This window comes from Hyperolius riggenbachi, chromosome 5 (assembly GCF_040937935.1).
Source record: "Hyperolius riggenbachi isolate aHypRig1 chromosome 5, aHypRig1.pri, whole genome shotgun sequence".
Classification (NCBI taxonomy): domain Eukaryota; kingdom Metazoa; phylum Chordata; class Amphibia; order Anura; family Hyperoliidae; genus Hyperolius; species Hyperolius riggenbachi.
In genome coordinates, this window is record NC_090650.1 from 414,243,015 (window position 1) to 414,264,442 (window position 21,428).

Sequence of the window (21,428 nt, forward strand, 5' to 3'; positions counted from 1 at the left end):
CTGGAAAGAAAAAACAATCCTCAAAGTATAATATTCTGAGAAAAAGTATCAAAGGTTAGAGAAGAAAGTGTAGAAGCAGATGGTAACCAAATCATGTATGTTTATCTATTATTAGCTACTAGTGGTGATTCTAATGCTTGTAATATGCTAATTACGATCACGTGAAATTTTGCATAAATATTTGCAACTACGATTCAATTGATTTTTTGTAATCCAGTCATAATTGTACAGAATTTTCACACAATGTTTGCATAATTTCGTGTCATGGTTACAGGGAACCTAAACTGAGAAGGATATGGATTTTTCCTTTTAAAATAATACCAGTGGCCCGACTCTCCTGCCGATCCTGTGTCTCTAATACTTTCAGCCAGAGCCCCTGAACAAGCATGCAGATCAGGGGCTCTGACTGAAGTCAGACTGGATTAGCTGTATGCTTGTTGCAGGTGTGTGATTCAGCCACTACTCCAGCCAAAGAGATCAGTAGGACTGCCGGGCAACTGGTATAGTTTAAAAGGAAACCTCCACATCCCGCATAGTTTAGGTTTCCTATGATAGCAAAGCCCTTATACATGTTAATGTCACCAAAATTGCTATGAAAAAATAACTATAACAAGTAACTTGTCGATATATCCTATCTAAAGTTTGGATAGTTTACACAGCAAATCAAGCCGCAAACAGCTTCAACAGTTTATGATTATTTATACCTGTGATACAATGACAGCAGCCATGTTCTGTTTGTCACATTACACACAGGTAAGCTGATCTGTATCCCCAGCCCTCAGCCTGTGAAAACGTAACCCCCCTCCCTTCCTCCCTTCTCCCCTCTGCCTCTGAAATCTCTGGCTAGTAACCTCCTCCTCCTCCTGCCCAGACTGAGCTCCCATAAGCCCTTGATACTAAGGCTGATAGTGCCAAGGCACTCTGGAGAAGCTGTGGGCGAGGCTTGTTTAGTTTATAGGGAATTAGAGTATTAAAACAAAACAAAAAAAGTATTTGGCTTGAGGAATGCCCTATAAACTATATGAAAGGAACACAATTCTGCAACGAGTAAAAGTTTATCTCAGATCCACTTGAAGGGAATATGTAAAAAAAAAAAAAAAAAAAAAAAGAATTTTTCAAAAAGGCTTTGTAGTTTTTGAGAAAATCGATTGAAAAAGTGCAAAGTAAAAATGTTTTTAAATTGTCATTTTTCTGAGTTTAAAAACATGCTGAGGGCTTTGCAATTAACCACTAAAGTCGGCGCAAAATTACGAGAAATTGTGAAAATAAGGTTCCTGATTATGGTCACAAATTAAATGTATTAAAATTTTTCTCGAAATTTAGCATTACAATTTCCCATTGTAACTGCGAATTGCAATGCGAAATTACGATTATGCGAAATCTGTGCTCATCACTTTTAGCTACTGCTTATATATAATTTTTATGATTATTGATTCAAGTGTGTTAAGGTTTTTTTCAGTGACAGTGACCAATGTTGGTCATTTATAAGTACTTTATTTTTGTCCATTGATCAATCACTCCTGATGAAGTCCATGTAAACGAAACACGTTGAAAGGACATTTTGTTTAGTTTTTTTTGTTTTTCTATAAAATTTGGGGATGAGGGAGTTGCTTTATATCCACTTTTGTTTCTGTTTTTCCAAATCTTATCACACATCTTTAATTTTCTTTTTTACATAATTACTTTATAGAGGAGCAAGATTTTTTTGTTGGCAAACTAAACTGAAAAAGTGGAGAAAAAAATTTATGATAAACATGGAGAAAAAAGTACCAGGAAAACACTTCTGGGGGGAACAAAAAACTTTATTTGAATGCATTGAAGAGATGAAAGAGGCAAATGACTTAAGTTCAGTTCAAATTATAAAGCTGTGAAATAGTTTCTCTACTTGAAGCGCTAGAAAGTTATTTGGCAGGTAGAATTAAACGTAATCTCCTAGGAAAAAAATCTCAGGAGAAAAGTTAATTGAATAGGGGCTTAAAGAGAAACCATAAACAAGAATTGAATTTCATCCCAATCAGTAGCTGATACGCCCTTTTACATGAGAAATCTTTTTCTTTTCACAAACGGATCATCAGGGGGCGCTGTATGGCTGATATTGTGGTGAAACTCCTCCCACAGTGTGATGTCAGCACCATGGTTCTACAACGGGCAAACACTGACTAAATAATTTATGTATAATTATAGTAAAAATGAAGCACTTTTTTTATTACATTATTTTCACTGGAGTTCCTCTTTAAGAGCCTACTTCCAAAAAGCGTCAATCTGAAAACATTCTCCAATTTTTGTTCTCTACTGTTCAAAGTATGATTGTCACTTTATTAACCAGGTCCGGACGGCGCTAATTGAAATCTATGTCCGAGCGTGCCAGGGCGTAGATTTCAATCACCCTCGCCTCACGGTTAAAGAGAAACTCCGACCAAGAATTGAACTTTATCCCAATCAGTAGCTGATACCCCCTTTTACATGAGAAATCTATTCCTTTTCACAAACAGACCATCAGGGGGCGCTGTATGACTGTTATTGTGGTGAATCCCCTCCCACAAGAAACTCTTGAGTACGTACTCCTGGCAGTTTCCTGTCTGTGAACCAACCTTGTTGCATTGTGGGAAATAGCTGTTTACAGCTATTTCCAACTGTCAAAAAAGAATGCAGCAGCTACATCACCTGCCAGCAGTAAAAATGTCACCATGTAATAAATGTCAGGATGTAAATCAGGGATTTAAAAGATTTTACAATGAGCAAACACTGACTAAATCATTTATACATAATTATTGTAAAAATGAAGCATTTTTTTATTATATTATTTTCACTGGAGTTCCTCTTTAATAATTCTGATGTATGCGCCACTGTGCCGTTGGTGCAGCCCACTCGCTCTGCTATCATTATGACAGCAGAGCTCCATGTGCCAATTTCATTGGCTTCTGACTCCATGATTACTGTGAGCCAATCACTGTTTACCTTATTAAGCCCCATCTACACCATACAATTTTTTGTCCGATTCGATTGATTGATTCGATTCAATTCAAACCGACATGTCAGATCAGGATTCATTGTTTTGCAATGGCAAATTGAATCGAATCCCGATTAGACATGTCAAGATTGAATCGAATCAAATCAATGAATCGAATATGCCAAAAAATTGTATGGTGTAGATGGGGCTTTATGTACAGCGAACTGTCACTCCATTATGTTTAGTAATGTGTCCCACCATTATATATGGTACGGCTGTGGTCCTGAAAGGGCCAAAACTGTCTGGTCCCAAAGTGGTTAGTGTTACATCTATAAATCAAACAAATTTAAATTAAACGCCACTGATCAGGAGTGTAGAAATAGCCATAGGAGCTGCTTAAAGGGAAGGTTCAGGGAAACCTGTAAAAAAATAAAAGTCCCTATCCACTTACCTGGGGCTTCCTCCAGCCCGTGGCAGGCAGGAGGTGCCCTCGCCGCCGCTCCAGAGGCTTCCGGTCGTCTTCGGTGGCCGACCCGACCTGGCCAGGCCGGCTGCCAGGTCGGGCTCTTCTGCGCTCCAAGGACAGGCTCTTCTGCGTCTCACGCGCGCGCGCTGACGTCATCGGACGTCCTCCGGGCTGTACTGCGCATGCGCAGAACTACTGCGCATGCGCAGTACAGCCCGGAGGACGTCCGATGACGTCAGCGCGCCCGCGTGGGACGCAGAAGAGCCCGTCCTTGGAGCGCAGAAGAGCCCGACCTGGCAGCCGGCCTGACCAGGTCGGGTCGGCCACCGAAGACGACCGGAAGCCTCTGGAGCGGCGGCGAGGGCACCTCCTGCCTGCCACGGGCTGGAGGAAGCCCCAGGTAAGTGGATAGGGATTTTTATTTTTTTACAGGTTTCCCTGAACCTTTCCTTTAATGTATTTACCATTAACATTCTTGTGTTTCTGCACCCCATGACTTTGTCCATGAACTATATGCGTGTTGATTGCATGAAAATATAAATTGCCTTGTTAACTCATATTCATAGAGTCAGGTGACATTGCTTAAGTGTAACTGTCGGGCATAAAATCAAAAATAAATTCTTTATTGTTATCTGGTAAACAAGTAATAGGGATGCTAATCAGGCAATCCAAAAGTTAAAATCACTATTACTTTTCTTGTTGATAAATGATCATTCCCCAGTTTACCTGACTCTTATTAGGTACGTTGCCGCACAAAGGAAGTTGCAGGGCATGCTGGGTTGTTTTGTTTTTTTGTTTTGTTTTTTTTGCTTGTTTATTTCCCCTCAGACTTGACTAATGTACAGAAGCAAAAAAGGACAACCCAGCATGCCCTGCAACTACCTTTTTGCAAAAACGTACCAAATAAGAGTCAGGTAAACTGGAGAATGATCACTTAAAAACAAGAAAAGTAATAGAGATTTTAACTTTTGGATTGCCTGGTTAGCATCCTCATTACTTGTTTACCAGATAAAAATAAAGAATTGATTTTTGATTGTATGCCCGACAGTTACACTTTAACCACTTCTGTACCACAGGGTTTTTTGCTGATCGGTGCTGTGTGGGCTCTTCAGCCCGCAGCACCGATCAGCTGGCAGCCAGGGTGATCAGACTGCCACCCTTTTTTCCCCACTAGGGGGATGTCCTGCTGGGGGGGTCTGATCGCCGCCGGCTGCTTGCGGAGGGGGGGATCTTCAAAGCCCCCCTCCGCAGCGCTTCCTGGCCTCCTTCCCCTTCCCTCCCTCTCCCTTCCTCTGTGAGCTATCCTGTGACCTATCCTGGTGGGATAGGCTTTAGCCTATCAGATGCCGGCGATCCCCAGCCAATCAGAGGCCGGGGATCGCCGATCTCCTCTACGGCGCTGCTGCGCAGCAGCGCCGTATACATGTAAACACCGGGGAAGATCTTCCCCGTGTGTTTACATTTACCCTGCGAGCCGCCGATCGGCTCGCAGGGTGTTCACGGAGACACCCTCCGTGAGCTGACATGGAACGGCCGCTTCCATGGAATCCACTTCAGGATTCAGGGGCGTACTTAAGCGTACGCAGAATCCTGAAGTGGTTAAAGGACCACTGTCACGAAAATAGTAAAATTTAAAATACATCTAAACACCTACAAATAAGAAGTACATTTCTTCCAGAGTAAAATGAGCTATATATTACTTTACTGCTATTTTGCTGTCACTTACAGTAAGTAGTAGAAATCTGACAGAACTGACAGGTTTTGGACTAGTCCATGTCCTCCTGTGGTATTTTCAGGGTTTTCTTGTCAAAAGCACTTAGTGAATGACAGTTGCTCTGTCCTACTTAGTGTTGAGCCGAAATTTTCGAAATTTCGCGTTACTATAATTACGCATGCGAAATTTGCTATTACGATGCGAAATTATGGTAGCGTAATTGCCATTAAAATCGTAATTGAAAATACCGTAAGCGTAATTTTCAACGCGTAATTTCGCGTTTCGTTCATAACGTAATTTCGTGTTAAACCATAACGTAATTTCGCATTTCTTCGTAATTTCGCGAATTTCGTAATTACTTGTTAGCAGGGTGGCTCGCGAATTTTCGCCAAAGGCATTTTCGTCTGCATGGCGAATTTTGATGCGAAATATCACTACATGGCGAATTTTATATGCGAAATAGCATTCCGTAACGCGAAAACGACGCGAAAATTAACGCTTACAGTAATATGAACTATCGCGAAATTACGTTATGTAACTACGCTTACAAACGGTTGCATGCAAGGCAAACGTAATTTCGCGATACCCACTGTAATGCGAAAATTACGCTTACGCGGAATTTCGCGAAATCCTTCTTCATTACGATTATGTACTTACGGCCATAATCGTAATTACACTAATTACGCGAAATTTCGCGAAATCGTAATTAAGTCATTACGCTCTACTCCTACTGCCAAAAAACTGTGTAGCGAGCAGGGAGGCTGGCCAGCATCTCTGTATAACCCCTTTTCAGGGAGTGTCTTTATAAAGAATAAAGGCCATGCTGAGAATCCCCCATGAAGAGATAAACTAGCCCAAAAGCTGTCACTTCTCTCAGATTTATACTCACTATTGTAAATGACAGCAACATAGGAGAAAAGTAATTTATGACTCATTTTACTCTGGAAGAAATTTACTTCTTATTCGTATGTGTTTACATGTATTTTACATTTTGTTTGTGATAGTGGCCCTTTAAGAGTGCCTAGATCATAGGGCCCCATGAAAGTTTTGCTATGGGGCCCCAAGCTCTCTAGCGCCACCACTGCCACTGATCTCATTTTTTTTCTATGGATGTAACCATTATCAGAGTGGCGTTCTCTATAGGCTCTCGTAGATTGGTGGTTGGGTCTGCAGATCTGTAGCCATCATCACAAAAGTGAAGATTAAAAAAAACAGAAAAAAACAATTGTTTTAAAGCGGACCTGAACTCAGAACTCCTCTCTGCTCTAAAACATACACAACAGCATAGTAACCTTTAAAGAAAAAAAAAGTATTTGTTACAGCTGATACAAATCCGAAAATAAATCTGTACAGTTTCTACTTCCTGATTCATGGAAGCAAACATGTTTACATCCTGTGCGTTCAAATGGGCTTATCTGCCATAGGCAGTCACGTTACATGGGGAGGGATCAGATTACAACTAGTGATTATACATAAATGAGGGGGAATTTCACAGGCTAAACTCTTTAAATACATTCACGGTGCATTTCTGTTATGTTTTCCTTCTGTCCTGTGCAAGAGTTCAGGTCCACTTTAAAAGCTGTCCCTCTTTCCTCCTCATTTGTCCCTCTTTCAGGACTTTGTCCCTCTTTCTATATAAATATATTTATTTCTCTACTAAAAATGTGTTTGGTTGACTCTAAACTTTATTCCCATCCTTTAAATTGATCTATTACTAATTATAAAATGTTAATATGAAGCAAAATGCACCAGGATAGAAAGGACCAGTGTGGTTTGAAACAACATATTTTTCTTATGAAATCTTTATGGTATACGTGACTAGGGGAGTGCTGGGGGCATGATCAGGGGTGTGGCAGGGGCGTGGCTTAAGTGTCCCTCTTTCTCAACTCAAAAATTTGGGAGGTGTGGTTTTTCTGCTACTCCCCACTTTTTTCCAAATGTGGTGATCTGACAAATATCGTTATTTCTAAAAGGTAACATTTTTCTGGCACGCGCCCTGCCGGCCCCTGTATTAATGGGCCCCATTCACTTTAAACTAAGTACCATTTTTTTGTTGTATTATGAACTTCACTTGACCCTGAGGAATCGGGTACCTACATCAAGGACGTCCTCCCCATAAATCCAGTCGCCTGAAACAAATTGTAAAATAATGGCAGGACATCTTTAAAATGTCCTCCATAGAACAAACAGCTTTGAACGTTATGGGATGCACAGAGCACATGAAAGAAACACAAACATTTACAAGGCAGTAAGGATGCGTCCCAGCGTTCCCGGAATGCTGGTTTTATCGCCAGACGGGGGGATCCCCCCGCATATATCTCCCCAGCATCGCAGCATCCGCTTTCTCCAGCATCGCTGCACTGTGAGAGGACCATACGGGAAACAGAACCGCGGCATGGAACTGGATCTGATTTACTAAACGTAGCCATATCCAAGTTTATTTCCAAATATTGTTTTAACCCTTAGATTGTCATAGACATCTATAGCGAAGCAAGGCTTTTTGGCGCTCTACTTTGCTTTGTGTAGCGCCGAAGCTTGGCGCTGTTATGGCAGTAATGCTATAGTCTGCACCGCCTGCACGGGTAATTCGGAGATACACATGGCCGGATTTAGGCCAAGGCCACATAAGCCATGGCCTAGGGCACCACAGGAGCAAGGGCACCAAAGCAGCAGGCTAAATTGGTGCAGCATTTGCTAGCCTGCAAATGCTGCAGCGCAGGGAGATCAGGCAAAACCACTGTACTCTGCTGCCAGCACACTGTGCAGTGGCCACCCTGCTCTCTGTGCACGTTGGCATTTTGGCGGGCAGCTACAGACTTGGGCAGCATTGCAAATTAGCAAGTGGAGGAAGTGGAATAGCATCTGCCAGTCACTCGCATCTCCACTCGTCTCCAACGTAGAAGCTTTGTCTTCCCCTCTGACTCGCTTGTAACATGCCGATGAGTCAAATGTGAGAGACGCGGATTAGAGGGACAGCGGAGCTACGGCTAATGGAAATGGAGGGGAAGAGTAAGCTTCTGTGCTGGAGATGAACGGAGATGTGAGTGACACTGATGGCTGCTGCGGTGTGGAGGTGAGCTGGCTACCTATACTGAAAGGGGAGGTGAGAAAGGGAGAGATTAAGGGAGTCATCTGGCTACTTATACTGGAGGGGGACGGGGTGTCATCTGGCTACCTATACTGGTGGAGGAGGGGGGGGGGTCATCTGGCTACCTATACTGGAGGGAAGGGGGGGTCATCTGGCTACCTATACTGGTGGAGGAGGGGGGGGGGTCATCTGGCTACCTATACTGGAGGGAAGGGGGGGTCATCTCGCTACCTATACTGGTGGAGGAGGGGGGGGGTCATCTGGCTACCTATACTGCAGGGAAGGGGGGGGTCATCTGGCTACCTATACTGGAGGGAAGAGGGGGGGGGGGGTCATCTCGCTACCTATACTGAAAAGGGGCGGCTGGTGACAGTGGCCTTGGGCAGTAAAGAGTACAAATCCGGCCCTGGGGATACAGGTAGTCCCCGGTTAACAAACGAGATAGGAACTGTAGGTTCGTTCTTACCCTGAATCTGTTCTTGAGTCGGAACATTGTGCCATTTCTGTCCCCTGTACCTCCTCTGTGCCTCCCTGTGCCAGCAGTGTCCCCCTCTGTGTCACCTCTGTACCTGCTTATACAAGTTTAAAAGCCATTTTTTCTTTGAATTTTTTTAAATCAATTTTCTCAAAAACTACAAGTGAAATTTTGAAACTTCTTTTTTTAACTTGTTTCCATGGAAACATAGAATCCATGCCGTTCATATCGGCGGGTCGTTCATAAGTCGGGCTTTTGTGAGTCGGGGACTACCTGTAGAGCGATTGCCGGGCCCAAAAATACTTCTCCCCCCGAGCTGCTACGACTTGGAGGGGAATAGTATTTAACACACTTGTATGTTTGCATTACCATATGCCTTGAGAAAGGCAATTGTTTCGGGGGCCCTGCGTGGCCCCCGAAACAGTGGTTTGAACCTGATGTGAAATAGTGCACAATAAAATGTGTGTTGCATCTTAACTATGACTGGTGTGCTGATGCACCGTGCTATTTGTGATTGAAAAGTGACATTGCCTTGTCACAGCATCAAGCACCCAGAACTCAATGGTGTGCCTGCTTATCTCTATACACTTAATGGGACTCCGAGCACCTCTTATGGGCATGCCTTTAAGCCAGACGATGTCCAACAAAGTCGTACTATGACCCCTCTGGAGGAGCCTCTTGCAATGGCCATGCGTGTCACTTCCTCTTCCTACTTCATTCAGTAATGCACTTCTCTAACAGAGAAGACAGGGGTGACCCGGAAATTATAACATAGCCAAGATGGCAGCCGCGATTTTTAAATTGAAATCAAATGGAAACTCTTTGGTGTAGAACAGAGATTCAGGCATCAAATGAAAGAGGAGAGCACATCAGGGATGCTCAGCAGAGCTCGAATATTCGAATAGCTCGAATATTCGAGCTCTTTTTCAGCTATTCGAGCTCGGTATTCGAGCTCGAATAGCTGCAGCTATTCGAATGGGCTATTCGAGTGAACTCGAATAGCCCACTCACTATTCGCGCTATTCGAGCAAACAGCGCTATTCGAGCTCGAATACCGAGCTCGAATAGCGTCATAGCCCAGATTGATGTCCTTAGAGCCAATCAGAGGACTCCCAGGCCCTCTGATGGCAGCCAATCACAGAGGGGGACCCTGGCCAGCCCCTACCCTATAAATAGCGGCCGCCATGTTAGGTTTTTCCGTCCTTGCTTGACTTGTACAGAGAGAGATCTGCTCCTTTGTGCTTTGGCTTAGCAAGTGCTCTATTGTGGTCAATCACCTAGCGTTTTTGCTCACATACACCTGCTATACACACCTATATTGTTGTTAGCTAGATAGAGATTGTATTTTAGTTAGTAGCTTGTGTGTTACATAGAGACAGCTGCTGCTGCAGGCAAGCTTAGAGCTTTCGGCCTCAGGGCCTTGCCTGTGTGGACAGCTGTCCTCCTGTCCTCTGTTAGTTTATTTCTCATCTATACCAGTGTTTGTGCTGTGTATTCTACCCTGTCTTGTCCTTTACTACTGAGTGATTATTGTATTTTGTAGTTATACTGTACTAGGGACACTCACTGTCACTGTTCATAGCTCCTGCGTGTGTGTGTGCGTGCACTGTCTGTAGTGTACACAGTACACACTCTATTCCCTTCTACTGAATCATCTGATTACTACTGATTATTGTATTTTCTAGTTGTACTTACTGTACTAGGGACACTCAGTCACTGTTCATAGGCTAGCTCCTGCGTGTGTGTGTGTGTGCACTGTCTGTAGTGTACACACACTCTATTTCCTTCTACTGAATCTGATTACTACTGATTATTGTATTTTCTAGTTGTACTAGTGTACTAGGGGACACACTCACTGTTCACTGTTCACACTTACTGATTACTGATTATTGTATTTTGTATTGGTACTGTACTAGTAATCACTTAGCGATCTAATCACTTAGTGATTAGTGCACCTCACCCACCAACCCACTCCATTAAAGTACCCCATTTTTTCACCCACCCTTTTAAAAAACTTTTTTGTTTACGCCAAAAACATCTAAGATGTCTGGAAGTGGCAGCCAGCGCAGTTTGGGCAAGGGGAAGGGCAGCAAGGGAATCAGGAGGAGAGGGAGCAGCATTGTGGCAAGCCACGCCACCATGCACAGTTCCGCAGCAGCAGCAGCTGCGTCAGTGGCTAACATTCCGCCTATAGCCACTGGCCGTGGACGCCTTGGGCGCCCAGCAGGAGCATCTGCAACTCACGCTGCAGAGACACAGCAGCAGCATGTAGTACCTGCTCCTATTTTCCTCCAGCCGGGTCGGAAACGTCCCTTTGAGGAAAAGGATGCAGCCACTGTGATGCAACTGATGACGGAGGATGAGCAGCCCGCCATCAGGTCTGCATCCGAGGCCTCCACCCTCACCACCACCACTACCCCTGTTCGCAGCAGCCACCCAGCAGGGCCTGGGGAGGAGGCCAGTTCACCATCAGTTGGCGACCTGTCATTCAGCAGTCTTTTGACCCCAGGCATCATGAGTGAATTGTCTGCTGTTGTTGGCGATTTTGAGGAGGAGATGCTGATGGGCACTTTGGGGGAGGAGGGATTGGACAGCAAGACTGTGGCGACAGTCAAGCAGCCCATCCATGCATCAGGAGAGGAGTTTGGGGTGTCATCATCCCAGCAGGACATGTTTCAGGAGGGGGAGGATGATGATGATGATGACAGGGTGACAGACAAAGACTGGGTGCCACCAGCTCCTGGGGATGTCATCATCAGCAGCTCTGAGGAGGAGGAGGAGGATGCGCTTGTGGGCCTTGCAAGGAGGCGCATCATTGCAAGCATTGGCAGCAGTAGGCAGGTCCCACAGCCTGCTGGTGTCTCAGGCTCAGCAGCAGCAGCAGCATCTGCCAGTACCACCACCAGCCGCACCCAAGCCCCCCCCCCCCCCCCCCCCCCCCAACCACCACAGGGAGACAGGCAGCAGCGGCTCCAGTCCGTAGGAGGTTTTTCACGTCACCAATCTGGCAATTTTTCACCATGCCCACAGTTCACAGCAAGTACGCCACTTGCAACCACTGTCAGCGGAAGTTGAGCAGAGGTGCAGACCCCTTAACAGAGCCGGATTAAGGCTAAATGGGGCCCTAAGCAAAGTAACTGATTTACCATCATGTCGTAATAGAATCAGAAAATGCAGCTGCACAGCAACATGCCGCACACACCGGGGCAGCCGAGCTACTGGATGCTATGGGCAACAGCCCGCTTTCCTCTGTGGGTGCACAATGCAGGGAATAGCAGCGGCAAAATGCAGAATGAGAGATGAATGGCTGGGACATTTGCACTCAGGGGCTGGGGCACCCCTGTGAAGAGGGCGCCAGAAATCACAGCAGCAGCACTTTCCCCCTGCATCTCCAGCCTGGCAATAGCAGAAAGCTCTGGACACCGCCAAACCGAAAGCCGTTCCCCAGACAGAATTACATAACCACCCCCACCACCGAACAACCGATTTCCTCCCAAACTAGACAGCTACCATGCAGCCTCCATCCCAGGGAATACGATAGTCCAGCAGAGAAGGCAGCCACAGCGGGGGAGAATGACAGCACCAGATGACTCACATTCACCTATTGCGATCAAAGCAATAGAGGTCCCGTCATCCGGAGCCCATCTGTCTCCTCTAGAGTGCTGCTGCTCTGTTACTACTACTATTACTACTTCCTACTTCCTGTCTGATCTGAGAATCAGGAAGTTCAGAGCGAGCGGCTGCACTGTAGAAGAGACAGATGGGTTTCAGATGACGGGATCTCTATTGCTTGGATCATGGATAGGTGAGTGAGTGTTTGCCATCTGCTGCTATCATTCTTGCTGCAGCTGTGGATCTCTGTGGGAAGGGAGGGAGGAGTGGGCAGCGGCAGAGTGCACAGTAGCAGGAGGGGGACCTAGGAGGAGAGCCTGGCTCTGAAGACAATCAGCAGTGCACGGCATCATTTGACAAGACAAGACAAGACAAATAACATTTATATCGCGCTTTTCTCCTGGCAGACTCAAAGCGCCAGAGCTGCAGCCACTAGGACGCACCCTATAGGCAGTAGCAGTGTTAGAGAGACTTGCCTAAGGTCTCCTACTGAATAGGTGCTGGCTTAGTGAACAGGCAGAGCCGAGATTCGAACCCTGGTCTCCTGTGTCAGAGGCAGAGCCCTTAAAGGGACTCTGAGCAGTGCCTGTGGGTATGCCTTTAAGCATACCCACAACTAATTAATTACATCCTCACACCTACCAGCATGTTTGTAATTATATCCCCCAGGGTTCCTTATATTTCATTGCATTGTGCTGAATCGAGCTGCTGACTTTGTAGAAAAGTCGTCCAGTGTGATACAATGTAACTATGGAAAGATGCATATCATTTTGAAGCTCTCTTTTTCCTCTTTCCAATGATAGATAAACTGCCACCCTACGCCTTTTAGTTTTCGCTATTTTCATGATCGAAATTGCCGTAGCCGTGATTTCGATCGCGAAAATAGCGAAAACTAAAAGGCATAGGGCGGCGGTTTATATATCATTGGAAAGAGGAGAAAGAGAGCTTTAAAATGATATGGATCTTTCCATAGTTACTGCACTGCTCAGAGTCCCTTTAACCATTATACCATCCAGCCACCGCTGACAGGATGGCGAGGGCTGGTTTATGTGCTGATGGGGCCCCTTTGACTTTGAATGGGGCCCCAAGCGATTGCTTTTGTTGCCTGGTCGGTAATCCGGCCCTGCCCCTTAAAGTTCAGCACCAGCTCTCTTATTAACCATCTTGCTGCTAAACATTACCACCAGCATGAGGAGTTCAAGAGGCTGAAGGCATCTGGTGCTGGCAGTGGCACCACACCCAGCACTGCACAGCCTTCAGCAGCAGCAGCAGCAACAGCAGCCACCCGCCCTCCTGCTCCTCCAGCACCACCAGCAGGAGTGCGAAAACGCACTGCTCCTCCCCCCTCTGCATCTCCTGCCGCCGACACTGAGGCCTGTTCTGGCAGCCAGTCCTCAGTGGCCTCCTCTGCTGTCTCCGCTGATTCCCGTGCTAGCAAAAGGCGACGCCAGAGCCTTTTGAGCGAGTCCTTCCAGGGGGTGGTTAGGGCTCTGCCTCCCAGCAGCCGTCGCGTGCGGCAGCTGAACGGCTTGCTGGCACGGGCCATGTGCTCCCAACTCCTGCCGTACACGCTCGTGCAGGAGGGGAGCGACATGCGTGTGCGCTGCTTGCTTGTGCAGCCCCAGACTGGCAGCTCCCCAGCAGACACTTCTTCGCCCGCCAGGTCATGCCTGCACTGCACCGCTTTGTGATGGCCAATGTGAAGCGAGGGCTGGAGCATGCGGTTGGTGAAAGGGTCCACGTCACCATGGACTTCTGGAGCAGCCGCTTCGGGACAGGCCGCTACCTGTCCTTCACTGTCCACTGGGTCAGCTTGGTGGAAGGGGGTGAGGATGGGAGAGCAGCAGCGGGCACAGCAGCAGCAGCAACACAGTGGGTGGTGCCACCCCGCAGGGTCAGGGGAACTGCAGCAGGTTCCTCCGATCCTCTGCCATCCTCCGGCACACCTGGCCAAACCCCCCGCCTCAGCAGCAGCGTGAAGCCACGCCACTGCCAAGCGCTGCTGCAGTTGGTCAGCCTTGGGAAGACCAAACTGACGGCAACCCATGTGTTGGCCAAACTCCAGGAGCAGGAGAGGATTTGGCTGACCCCCAGAGGCCTCAGAGTTGGAGAGATGGTGGCCGACAATGGGGCCAATCTGGTTGCCGCAATCGACAGGGGAAACCTGACCCACATCCCCTGTCTTGCCCACATGCTGAACCTGGTGGTGCAGAAGTTCTTGCGCACCTACCAGGGGATGGGCGAACTGCTGGAAACGGCAAGGAATGTTGTGCGTCACTTCCGGCGCTCGCCTGCAGCCTCTGCGAGCCTGGAAGAAGTGCAAAAGGAGCTGGAGCTGCCACGCCATCGGCTGATCCTTGACGTTCCAACTCGCTGGAACTCCACCCTGGCGATGTTGGAGCGTCTGGTTGAACAGAAGCACGCTGTCAACCAGTACCTTGCCCTGGCCACTGTGTCCGCCGCTCAGAAAAGGGACAAGACTAGCAACATCCCGTCCATCGTCCCCGATGACGACTGGGGGCACATGCAGCAGGTGTGCTTAGTGCTGGCTCCCTTTCTGCAGGCCACCAACATGGTGAGCAGGGACCATGCTATGGTGTGCGAGTGGGTGCCCCTGGTTTGTCTGCTGAACAGGGCCCTCAATGCTTTGCTGGAACAGGGAGCGGCAGCCTTGGCCCAGCAGGAGCAGCATGCAGCTGCACAGTCCACCTCTGAGGGGGAGGAGGTGGAGGACTTGGTGGAGGTCACTGACCTTGCTGCTGATGAGGGGGATCAGCACAGTGCAGCTGAGTTGGTGCGGGGGTGGAGAGAGGATGAGGTGGCAGAGGAGGAGGATGAGGACAGCACTGCCGTCGATGTGCCAGCACACGTGGCCCGCCTCTTCCCAATGGCAGCGCACATGGTGACGTGCCTGCGCAGGGACCCCAGGGTGATCCAGATGAAGCAGAGGGAGGACATCTGGATCAGCATGATGTTGGACCCGCGCCTCAAGGGGAAGTTGAGCCAGTTCCTGCCTCCTGCAGGAGGAGACCCAGCGCAACAAATAAGGAGCTTGCAGCAGGCCCTTGTTGAGCGCTTGGAGGAAGCCTTCCCCCAGCCTTCCACCCCCACTGTCCAGCCAGCACAGAGGCAGCAGCAGGTGCCTGCATCCAGCAGCAAGCGCCCCACAGACCTGCTGTCTCTCAGCAACGAGCTCTACAGGACTGTAGAGGCTCCAGCAGTGACTAGAGAGGAGGTGCATGCAGCAGCATCCTCCTCCGGTCACAGCCAGCGCCTGACCCGCATGGTGGCTGACTACATGGGGTCCTACAGCAGGCTTGACAGCGATGCTGCCCCTGTTGATCCCATGGAGTATTGGGTCAAGCGCCTGGAGATCTGGAGCGAGCTGGCGCAGTACGCCCTGGAAGTGCTGTCCTGTCCCCCTTCCAGCGTGCTGTCCGAGCGCTGCTTCAGTGCAGCTGGTGGCGTGGTCACCGAGAAACGCTCACGTCTGTCTCACAAGTCTGTGGACAGACTGACGTTTCTCAAGATGAACCAGGCGTGGGTGGAAGGCGAGTTCCTGGCCCCTGTTGTCGGCGAGAGGGGGACATGAACTGGCTGCCGGAACCATCGTTAATATGCCTTACCACCCTTTACCACCTCCTGGCTCCTGCTCACTAAGCCAGCCTGGTTCAGTTTGACTATTACGTCGCCTGTAGCCACACATTTTACACCTACAGTGGGCTGCTGTGTACTGCCCTTGTGCTGTCTGTCTGTGTTTCCCACTGCCAGGGTACACAGATTTACCTTCTGCTGCCACTCTGCCACCAGCTATTACGTCCAACAATAGCTATCTGTTTAATTTGCCTTAAAAAAAATAAAAATAAACCAATAATAAAAAAAAAGGTTTAATTTTTCTGAGGTGCCCGAGTTGAAAACTGTGTTGTCCCAGTTGTGTATTGGACACGATGTGGGCTGCACGACCGCTGTCTGGGACCTCCTGTTGTGTTTATTTACAGCACTGGTATCACCGCTAGGTACCAGGGCTATTATGTCACGCTGCCTACCTGCTGCCACACTCACACTACTCCTCCATTCCTCCTGCTGCTGCTGCTGTCGGTCTGTATTTCCCACTGCCAGGGTACACAGATTTACATTCTGCTGCCACTCTGCCACCAGCTATTACGTCCAACAATAGCTATCTGTTTAATTTGCCTTAAAAAAAAAAAAAAAAAAACGATAAAAAAAAAAAAAAGGTTTAATTTTTCTGAGGTGCCCGGGTTGAAAACTCTGTTGTCCCAGTTGTGTATTGGACACGATGTGGGCTGCACGACCGCTGTCTGGGACCTCCTGTTGTGTATTTATGGGCTGGTGCCACTGCTAGGTACCACAGCCTATTATGTCTCGCTGCCTGCCTCATTGACTGCCTGCTGCCACACAATCATCCTCCTCCTGCTGCTGCTGAATTTACCTCCTGCTGTCTGTGTGTTTCCACTGCCAGGGAGCACATACAATGGCGCTTCCACCATGCGTCACCAGCTATTTATTACGCTCAAAAATAGCTGCATTTCTTTAAATATATATATATATATATATATATACTTTTTAATACTTTGTGATATTATTTTTAGAGGTGTCCGGGTTGAAAACTGTGTTGTCCCAGTTGTGTATTGGACACGATGTGGGCTTCACGACCGCTGTCTGGAACCTCCTGTTGCGTATTTATGGGCTGGTGCCACCGCTAGGTACCACAGCCTATTATGTCTCGCTGCCTGCCTCATTGACTGCCTGCTGCCACACAATCATCCTCCTCCTGCTGCTACTGAATTTACCTCCTGCTGTCTGTGTGTTTCCACTGCCAGGGAGCACATACAATGGCGCTTCCACCATGCGCCACCAGCTATTTATTACGCTCAAAAATAGCTGCATTTCTTTAAAAAAAAAATATATAGATATACTTTTTAATACTTTGTGATATTATTTTTAGAGGTGTCCGGGTTGAAAACTGTGTTGTCCCAGTTGTGTATTGGACATGATGTGGGCTTCACGACCGCTGTCTGGAACCTCATGCTGTGTATTTACGGCCTGGTACCACCGCTAGGTACCACAGCCTATTATGTCTCGCTGCCTGTCTCATTGACTGCCTGCTGCCACACAATCATCCTCCTCCTGCTGCTGCTGCTGAATTTACCTCCTGCTGTCTGTGTGTTTCCACTGCCAGGGAGCACATACAATGGCGCTTCCACCATGCACCACCAGCTATTTATTACGCTCAAAAATAGCTGCATTTCTTTAAAAAAAAAAAAATATATATATATATATATATATATTATATATATATATATACTTTTTAATACTTTGTGAGATTATTTTTAGAGGTGTCCGGGTTGAAAACTGTGTTGTCCCAGTTGTGTATTGGACACGATGTGGGCTTCACGACCGCTGTCTGGAACCTCCTGTTGTGTATTTATGGGCTGGTGTCACCGCTAGGTACCACAGCCTATTATGTCTCGCTGCCTGCCTCATTGACTGCCTGCTGCCACACAATCATCCTCCTCCTGCTGCTACTGAATTTACGTCCTGCTGTCTGTGTGTTTCCACTGCCAGGGAGCACATACAATGGCGCTTCCACCATGCGCCACCAGCTATTTATTACGCTCAAAAATAGCTGCATTTCTTTAAAAAAATATATATATATACTTTTTAATACTTTGTGATATTATTTTTAGAGGTGTCCGGGTTGAAAACTGTGTTGTCCCAGTTGTGTATTGGACACGATGTGGGCTTCACGACCGCTGTCTGGAACCTCATGCTGTGTATTTACGGCCTGGTACCACCGCTAGGTACCACAGCCTATTATGTCTCGCTGCCTGCCTCATTGACTGCCTGCTGCCACACAATCATCCTCCTCGAGCTGCTGCTGCACGATGTGGGCTTCACCACCGCTAGGTACCACAGCCTATTATGTCTTGCTGCCTGCCTCATTGACTGCCTGCTGCCACACAGTCATCCTGCTGCTGCTGCTGAATTTACCTCCTGCTGTCTGTGTGTTTCCACTGCCAGGGAGCACATACAATGGCGCTTCCACCATGCACCACCAGCTATTTATTACGCTCAAAAATAGCTGCATTTCTTTTAAAAAAAATATATATATACTTTTTAATACTTTGTGATATTATTTTTAGAGGTGTCCGGGTTCAAAACTGTGTTGTCCCAGTTGTGTATTGGACATGATGTGGGCTTCACGACCGCTGTCTGGAACCTCATGCTGTGTATTTACGGCCTGGTACCACCGCTAGGTACCACAGCCTATTATGTCTCGCTGCCTGCCTCATTGACTGCCTGCTGCCACACAATCATCCTCCTCCTGCTGCTGCTGCTGAATTTACCTCCTGCTGTCTGTGTGTTTCCACTGCCAGGGAGCACATACAATGGCGCTTCCACCATGCGCCACCAGCTATTTATTACGCTCAAAAATAGCTGCATTTCTTTTAAAAAAAATATATATATATATACTTTTTAATACTTTGTGATATTATTTTTAGAGGTGTCCGGGTTGAAAACTGTGTTGTCCCAGTTGTGTATTGGACATGATGTGGGCTTCACGACCGCTGTCTAGAACCTCATGCTGTGCATTTACGGCCTGGTACCACCGCTAGGTACCACAGCCTATTATGTCTCGCTGCCTGCCTCATTGACTGCCTGCTGCCACACAATCATCCTCCTCCTGCTGCTGCTGCTGAATTTACCTCCTGCTGTCTGTGTGTTTCCACTGCCAGGGAGCACATACAATGGCGCTTCCATCATGCGCCACCAGCTATTTATTACGCTCAAAAATAGCTGCATTTCTTTTAAAAAAATATATAAATATCTATATACTTTTTAATACTTTGTGATATTATTTTTAGAGGTGTCCGGGTTGAAAACTGTGTTGTCCCAGTTGTGTATTGGACACGATGTGGGCTTCACGACCGCTGTCTGGAACCTCATGCTGTGTATTTACGGCCTGGTACCACCGCTAGGTACCACAGCCTATTATGTCTCGCTGCCTGCCTCATTGACTGCCTGCTGCCACACAATCATCCTCCTCGAGCTGCTGCTGCACGATGTGGGCTTCATACAATGGCGCTTCCACCATGCACCACCAGCTATTTATTACGCTCAAAATAGCTGCATTTCTTTAAAAAAAAAAAAAAATATATATATATATATATACTTTTTAATACTTTGTGAGATTATTTTTAGAGGTGTCCGGGTTGAAAACTGTGTTGTCCCAGTTGTGTATTGGACACGATGTGGGCTTCACGACCGCTGTCTGGAACCTCCTGTTGCGTATTTATGGGCTGGTGCCACCGCTAGGTACCACAGCCTATTATGTCTCGCTGCCTGCCTCATTGACTGCCTGCTGCCACACAATCATCCTCCTCCTGCTGCTACTGAATTTACCTCCTGCTGTCTGTGTGTTTCCACTGCCAGGGAGCACATACAATGGCGCTTCCACCATGCGCCACCAGATATTTATTACGCTCAAAAATAGCTGCATTTCTTTTAAAAAAAATATATATATACTTTTTAATACTTTGTGATATTATTTTTAGAGGTGTCCGGGTTCAAAACTGTGTTGTCCCAGTTGTGTATTGGACATGATGTGGGCTTCACGACCGCTGTCTGGAACCTCATGCTGTGTATTTACGGCCTGGTACCACCGCTAGGTACCACAGCCTATTATGTCTCGCTGCCTGCCTCATTGACTGCCTGCTGCCACACAATCATCCTCCTCCTGCTGCTGCTGAATTTACCTCCTGCTGTCTGTGTGTTTCCACTGCCAGGGAGCACATACAATGGCGCTTCCACCATGCGCCACCAGCTATTTATTACGCTCAAAGATAGCTGCATTTCTTTAAAAAAATATATAGAAGAGAAAGAAGTGAAGAAGAAGAAGACGATATAGAAGAAGAAGAGGATATAGAAAAAGAAGAAGAAGAAGAAGGAGAAGAAGAAGAAGATATAGAAAAATAAGGAGAAGAAGAAGAAGAAGATATAGAAAAAAAAGAAGAAGATATAGAAAAAGAAGAAGAAGAAGAAGAAATAGAAAAATAATAATGAGAAGAAGATATAGAAAACGAAGAAGAAGAAGAAGAAGAAGAAATAGAAAAATAATAATAAGAAGAAGATATAGAAAAAGAAGAAGAAGAAGAAGATATAGAAAAAGAAGATATAGAAGAAGAAGATATAGAAGAAGAAGATGAAGAAAAAGAAGATATAAAAGAAGAAGATGAAGAAGAAGAAGATGAAGAAGAAGAAGATGAAGAAGAAGAAGATGAAGAAGAAGAAGAAGAAGAAGAAGAAGATATAGAAGAAGAAGAAGAAGATATAGAAGAAGAAGAAGAAGAAGAAGAAGATATAGAAGAAGAAGAAGAAGAAGATATAGAAGAAGAAGAAGATATAGAAGAAGAAGAAGATATAGAAGAAGAAGAAGAAGAAAAAGAAGAAGAAGATATAGAAGATAAAGAAGAAGAAGAAGTATATACAGTACTGAACAGAATTTTGGACACAACTTCTCTTTCCACCTTTTTTTTTTTTTTAAAGGAACATCCCCACATAATCACTTGCTGTTGTTACTTGGAAAAAAAAGATCATTCACCCCCAAAACAAGTGTTGGAAGCTATTTAAGGCCAATTCGAATAGCCAGCTCGAATAATGAGCTCGAATACCGACTCGAATAGTGAGCTCGAATTCTGAGGTCGAATCGAATAGTAAAAAATATTCGACTTGAATATTCGACCGAACTCGAATAATTTAGTATTCGAATTCGACCAAACTCGAATAATAAAAAGGGGTATCCGAGCATCACTGGAGCACATGCTACAGAATGGTATGCATCTTTAAGTACTTTGCAGTACTGGTTGGAGTCTTAAAGGCATGCCCATGAGAGCTGCTCGGAGTCCCTTTAAATTTGCAGCAGGGTGAGCCGCAGGGTGAGCCGCCATTCAGCTTATGACACGTTCTGTTGCTATGCGCGGGGACAGAGGGATGACAGAGCGGCGTGTGCGTGACATCATGCAGCGGACGGGGGAGAGGCACAAACAATGCTATTGGCTGTGGCAATTGGGGGTAGGCGGCCACTGTCTATCGGCTCAAGCA